Raw genomic sequence first — 8,042 nt, forward strand, 5'->3', positions numbered from 1 at the left:
CAGAGCAGCTCTGTGAGGGAAGAGTATATCCTGTTCAGTTTATTTCAGTCATTGTATTTTTAGGTTTCCTGCTCTCCAAGTGTTTGCAATTTAACCAAAATGGTATGTCAATCTGGGTGTGAGATTAGCACAGAGTCTTTATAAAAAGAATCATCAACTACATTCACAGGCTCAACCAATAAAAGGGCAATATCCTTATTACACATGCAGCTTCAGATGGTGTTCAGATGTTGGAGAAACACTCTTGGAATTCCTGAGTTACATGAAAGCAGTGAGTTGGCCTTTTTTGTGTGAGTAGATGTTGTCCTCTTTATTATTATTTAAAGACATAGTATTTAGAAACATTTTGGTCAATAAAGCAAGTCTAGAATAGCTGAGAAAAATTGTCCACACTTTTAATATATATATATATATATATATATATATATATATATATATATATATATGTAGGAAAATTACATCAGATGCATTCCACTATCTTTCTTTTTCCTGTCTCCCATCCCTTCCCTTCATCCTGTTTGTCTAATTACTGATACCTATTCTTCCCCTCTCCCTCCTTATTGTGGGTTAGCATCCACAGTTCTTGATATGAGCAAAGCTCTTCATTCTGTTTCAGCAATGCTGCCTGTTCACTTGGCTTCAAAAGCTTGTGAAATTGAGGGGTAAGTGTCATCTCACTTACCCCTCAATTTCAGAGCAATTGTCAATACATCAGAGATTTTTTATATTATTTGCCAGTCGAAAGAATTCAACCCCTTCTCTCCTTAAGATCATAGCAATCTGTTGCTCTTTTGTAGAATCTTATGGTTTTCAGCTATACTTTAAAAAAGTTAACGTGTTTTTATTCATTTAGTGATTTATTGTGCAATTTATGTGAACCTAGGATACATTTCTGAGGCTCAGCATGATTATTTCCATTATCCATACATAAATAAATGTTCCTAAAGCCTAAATGGTCAAGATCTTCCAATTATAAATAACAGAGAGGATAAGCCCAGACTTGATTGGCCAAGTGTTGTTTTTACCACATTGTATGGTCTGAAAATTTATGTCTAACATTCATACATTGAAACATAATTCACATGTGATTAGATTTTGAGATGGGCCTTTGGGGTGATTACATCATGAATGCAGAGACTTCATGAGGTCATTAGTTCATAAAAGGGACCTCAACAAGGAACCTGTGGCCCTCTGGTCATGTGGGGAGTCAGCGAGAAAGCAGAGTCCTAACCAGAAGCAGAATGCATCTGCTCCTTGATCTTGAACTCCCTCATCTCCCAGACAGTGAGAAACAAATCGCTCTTGGTTAAAAGCACCCCAGTCCATTGTTCTTTTATAGCATTCTACATGAACAAAGACACCCCACTTGCTTTTCCTGCGTGTGATCACATCTCACATGAACAGATTCCCTAACTGGTGCTTACAATTGTCTACCCAACATCCTTCAGTAAGCATTGAATAGTTATAATTTCAATTTATTAATAATATGACACAGTAGAGTAGCTACTGTTTTATATGCTAATTTTCAACTCTTATTCACGTGAAAAATCTGTTTCATATTCAATCAGTCTACCTGTTGTTAAAAATTATAAATAAAGTTAGAACAATTTAAGTATCACAGTCTCAATGGTATCAATATTCAAGAACATAATAGAGTCATTATTGCCATTGATACCAATTATTTCTTATTAAACACCCACAGAGCTCCTGGTATTAAACAGAATGCAGAACGAGAGTACTTAGTGAAAAGTCCTTGAATAAATTAAAATTTAGTCCATGCAATCAAGCGCTCTAAGCAGTGGGTAATATATATGATAAAGATGTCATGCTCAATTTAAGTCTAGAATTGAAAGACTGTAAAATATTTGGAAAAAAATGTGTGCACTTTACAAATGGAATTATTTATCACAGTTCAAGTATTTTTGTCAAAATTTATCATTGGTATAGGTATAATATGAATGTGCATAGTCAAGTGATACATATTTGTATCAGATAAAATCTCATTTGTCAACTTTGGTATGAGTACATCAAAATTTTAAAAATTAAACAAAATTTTCTGCAATAACTAAAAAACTATATAAAATAATAATTATAACCTAATTAGAAAGATCTAGCTCTATTTTCTTTTATTTTTATATTTTTGATACCAAACAACATTTTCTCTTTATGTAATCTGAAAAACAAAATATGGCTTATTCAATTTCACTTATTGTGATTAATGCCATAAATATTTGTTTCTAATTTCTTGTATTTAATTTTGATACTGGCATGATCATACTTTTGAACTTTAATCTTTTTGTGGGGAGAGTTCCAAGGATGGAACTCAGGGACACTCGATCATTGAGCCACATCCCTGGCCCTATTTTATTAAGAGACCGAGTCTCACTGAATTGCTTAGCACCTCTCTAAACTGTTCAGGCTGGTTTTGAACTCTCGATCCTCTTGTCTCCTCTTGAAATGCTGGGATTATAGGCATGTGCCACCATGCCTAGCTGGTCATTATATTTTAATAATCATTTTATTTTATTTCAAATTATAGCTAACCATCATACCCTTGTCCTTAATATGCCACATTGACACTGCTGCAATGACAAAGGGGTTCTACCTCTTGTCCCCCTGAGTGTGAACTTTGTGATTTGTCATTGCTAACTAGAGTATAGTGGACACCAGACACTTGGAAGGACATTCACCATGTTGAGAGCAACCAAACACCAAGGTTTCTGAGGGCCAAAAGCAGGGATCCCCAACAACCACCCCTTTGAGGACAGGATCCCATCCCCTCCACAAATGAGTGATCTGGGCTTCACCTGAAGACAGCGTCTAGCCTTTACTTTGTATAAATGAGGCATAGGAATTGAGGGAAACCAGCCCTTCCATGTCTTCAATTTCTATGCCTTCATAGTGAGTTTTATATTATTTTCAACATATGTAATTCAGGTAATCTCTTATGGATTAGTAGCTGTAATATATAACTTTCACCATTATTTGTTTTTTGATTAATTATACTCTTTTTTCACATATTATTTGAATTATGAGATTTTGTTTTGTTCTTTTTCTCCTTCTATTTGTGTATTTGTATTGGCTGTATTCCCTGCATTTGCTGAGGAATGTATAGCCTTTTGATTTTTCAGTAGGATTAATTTAGATATTTTTGTAATATATTTAGCCCTCCGTTTCTTTAGTAATCAATGTTGGACATTGCTAAAAAAATCCCTCGTGTGAGAAAATGAGAAAATGAGCACACGTAATTTCCCCCCACAGTTTTCCATGCTTCCTGTACTAATCTGGGTTATATTACTTTTAATTTTGAAAATTAAAATGGTTCTCTTTATAATGTTTAATGAATCTCTGCAATGAAATTCAATTTATTTTTCATATTAATTTTCTACACTTTCCAATAACGTAACTGAGGAAATTAAGCACGTGTACCTCCTCCCAGCTACCATATTTTTAACTTTTTAACTAAAAGTTTCTAATAGTCATGATTTAAAACCATATTCTTTCAATCACTTGGTTTCATATATAAGTAGGTTGGATGTTTCCCCTAGTGATACTGTAAAACAGCCTTCATGGAAAATGGCTACCCCATTTATTTCTTGGTTCTGTTTATTCAATATTTTCCCTGAGTAAGGTTATATATATTATTCATGTAAAGGAATAATTATGTGTTCCCTATGCTTTAATCACTATGCAGCTGTAGAAAAATATCTTAAATCCTATTTCCTTTCCATAAGAACTTTTAGATATGTCTGTTATTATGAGCAACTGGATACTGCCAAAGAAATATCTGTGGAAAAGCCACTCTCATTCTTTCACTCTATTCTGGCCTAAACACAGTCCTCAGGAAATTCAATTTTTATGCCTGGTTAATAAAGAATTTTTATTTACTAAATATTTTACAGGGATATGTTTGATATAGATAACTCATAGTCAAATGATTTTGCTGGACTAAAGTTAAATATTTCAAACTATAATATCAATATTTTCTTCAAGAAAAAAAGGGGAAAAAAAACCTTCTCTTTTTTCAATATTATTCTTTTTCATTGGACAATTTTTTATACCAATCAACTTTCTATTGAAATTTCTGCTGATTATTAGTTTTCTTTTCTTAGATTGATCTTTGATAATTTGTAATCTTGCTGATTACCTCAAAGTTTTACCATCCTCATAACCAATACTATATTTGTGAATGTGCAGGTATGTGTTCATGTATAGTATATAAACGACTTTAATAAATAAATAATGAACAATAAATTTAATAAATAAATAATATAATATATAAATAACTTTATAACTACTAATGTAATGCTATTATGTCTAAGTTCTCTTTTTCCTGCATATGTTGCTAAGGATCTTTAATTTCAATTTAATTTAATATTGTGTATTAACATTTTGTTTAGTACTTTTTAATGTTGTTCGATCATTATGTTTTCTATAACATAAAACATTTTTTCATTATTATTTCCAAGTTGGATATCATAAAATAAATAATATTTGTGCTCTTGAAAATGGGTAGGAATTAAAAACACAGGAAAGATCAAGAAGTATAACTCTTATCACTCAGAAAAAAGCAACATAAGATAATGCAAATAAGAAATTAACAAATCAAGTAAGAATATTAAAAAATAAATAATGTTATAGAGTACTGCAGGGTTTAGGAATGGTGGCCTTGAAACTGGGTTTTGAATATGTTGACATAAGGTGCTTATGAATATATATTAATGAAGTTCCATTTAATAGATCTATCAAGGAAATTATATTGTTTTAAGAAGAAGTAAATGATATTATATAGTTTGAGTTGTTTATAGGAAATAATAAGATCATAAATGCAATATGCATATTGGTAAACAAAGAAATTTGATAGATGAAAACGGATTCCAAGTACTGACAGCATTATAATTTTTAATTGAAAGAAAATAAATGTGTAAAATAATAAGATAACTAATGTTGAGAGTTAAGAGAAACTATAAAGATAAAGGATAATAGGATTTGACAAGTTTTCTTTCTGGCAGGAGAGGGGAGCTAGATTATTTCAACAGTGGATTTAGAGTAGTTAATCAATTTTCTATGTTTATTCTTATCCAATCTCTTCTCTTAAAAACACTATATTTTAATCTCAGTATTCTCATGTGTAGTATAAAAATTATATTAATCCTCTGAACCTTTCTGAAAACATTACCACACAGCTGGTGAGGAGTTATAATCAGGAGGCCACTCCAAGTATCAGTGGACTGCCCAGCATGATGCATGACCAATGACATCCACCTGCATATTCTATTTCTCCACACACAGTCCTTCTGTTTCCTGACCACACACAAAATAAACACAACTGATTATGCACTGATTTTATTGGTTATGGTATAAATAAACCAACAGTTAGTAGGGCAACACTGTTATAAAAAAAAACACGTAACTTCCCATCACCATAGTAAAGACAATTAATCATAAAAAAGTGAGATTGAACTTGAAATGGTGTTGTGTGTCCTAAAACTCAGTTTTCATATTATAAATATCTAGGAATGGCCCAATTAATTTCAGTTATTCCTTGTAGCACTAAATTCCATTACATTCTGATGACACTAAAATAAGCCATGGAACTACACTGGCTGGCACATGTCTCTAATCCCAGCAGCTGGCTCAAAAGGCTGAGGCAGAAGGATCACAAGCTCAAATCCAGCGTCAGCAACTTAGTGAGGCACTAAGCAATTCAGCTAGACACTCTCTCTAAATAAAATATTTTAAAAGGGCTGGGGATGTGGCTCAGTGATTAAGAACCCCTAGGTTCAATCATCAATCTTAAAAAAAAAAAAAAAAAAAAAAGAAACCATTGGAACCAACACAAATAAAACTCTCCAAACAGTTTGAATTTCTCTAAATAATTCTTTAATTCATGAGCATATAGTGTATTTGTTTTCTAAAATATCAACATCAATATTTTATCTTAAGTGCCAAAGAGTATGTACACTGTTACTCTGAGGGACATAAAGACAAGATTATGCATAATTATTTTGAAAAACCTATTATATGAGTATTGAAAGAAAAAAGCTTTGCCAAAAATAACATGAATTTGAGTTTCCCTGTCTGCAAGCATTATGTCTCAGTCATAGGGACATTTGCATGACTTTATCATACTAATAGAATATAAAATAAAAGGAGTAGCATTATTTATAAAAAGCTTTCAAAGTCAGAAACAACATTTGTGTGACTGACAAAAGGTTCTTTCTTTCCATAAAACATCTGAAATATTCAAAGTGTGCACAAAGTTAGTTACTATGCTTGAAGTGCTTTTATTTACCAGATTATTTTAAACTTCTGTTATGATGCTTTCATAAAATGCTTTAAAATATGAGAAGTTGTGAAGATAATTATTGAAAAAGAATTGATAAAGAAGTTTCTTTATTAATCAATGTCTACAGCAATATGTCCATAGAATAACATATTTAAGGTGAATTTACTAAAATATTGTGTGACTGTAACTTGTCATGTACATATACTTAAACATACTCAAATAATTTGTCTAAATGTATTTATTTGTTCTCTGCATTAATAATTTATAGCTCAATAATTTATCATATTCACCCTATACTTTGCATACGATCATATAATAAGGATTGTAGGTTAATGGATCTGTAGGACAAGGAATAATTCAAATGAGAATACTTTTGCAAAATTACAAAATTAATGATTAAGATAGAGATACAATTTGTTAAAGGAATATCTATGATGGATTATCTTTGTTCCAAGTTTATCTTCTTTCTCTTTTGTAATAAAAGAAATATTTCTATTACAAATTTTACTTTTGTCATGTCAAAATTTATTCTTAATTTTTCCACTAAATTTGTATAATGTGGTATCTTTCAAAATTGTAAAATATATCTGAATTGTTACATGAAGTATTCTGATCATGTTTTGATTTTTTATTACAATGATATTTGGCAAATTTCAATAATTTAATTATTTAAATAAGCTTTCATAAAATATTTTATTGAATATTACTATCAAGGAAAATGCTTCTTATTTTAATTAATAAAGGAACAGTGCACTTAAGCAGAATATTTCAATATACAGGTAACACATTTTCCTTTTAGCAAGTGCCTGGTTTCCTGAAAAGGAAATTTATATTGCCCTTTTTTCTTATTCATAAGCAAAATAATTGCATCATTTATTAAATTTTTGACTTTTCATAGAACTTATCATGATGCTGAATAAATATCCATGATTCTTATCCTCTTAAAAATGTAAATGCAAGCAACACCATTGTGAAAATGTGTGTGTAAATATACATACAATGAAGAGTTCAACATAACCTATATATTTGTACTAAATATCATAATACACACTATTTTGAGGAAACAGTACAAGATAATTACATGTTTATTTCTGTCAACCTTGACCATAGGTATTGTTTCAACTTTGTAAGAATGACTTGACTTTATTGAGTCAACAACAAAACTTCATATCATTCCAATGATCAACTTTCTGTTTTTCTTTGATAACTTTTTGTTATTTCACATTTAATTAAAAAAACTTAATTTTTAAATACAACTTGGTTGCTTTATCTCTTCCCAATTTCAACCATCATTTGAGTTTGACACTAACTCCCACTTTCTTCAGATTGTGATAATATCCCTTAATGTCTCTCACAAATACTACTTGTGATCTCTGGACTTGAATCTCTGCCATGGCTGCTTCCTCCTTCATGTTAGAACGTGAGTTCTCAGGAATGTTTGGGATTCCACTAGGAAAAGTCAGAATTATATAACTTTTAGATCAAGGTCCCAAGTGTTGTTATCCATTAAAACTTATGTAGAAAAATAGTGGAAAACTAGAAGAGATGAATTTGCCATTCCCATGAGAGAATGCTCATCTGAGATAGTCAAGCAATGCAAATATTCTATATGTTTTTCCTATTTTAGAGTGAGAAAGAATGACCTTCAAAATGAAAATATAAAAAAGAATCAGTATAATTTCTTGTATTCTTAACAAATATTCTTCAGAAAAGAGGAAAAATGATAACATTACCAATAGTATAACTGAGAATT

Source organism: Marmota marmota, unplaced genomic scaffold (assembly GCF_001458135.2).
Source record: "Marmota marmota marmota unplaced genomic scaffold, marMar, whole genome shotgun sequence".
In the NCBI taxonomy this organism is placed as follows: Eukaryota; Metazoa; Chordata; class Mammalia; order Rodentia; family Sciuridae; genus Marmota; species Marmota marmota.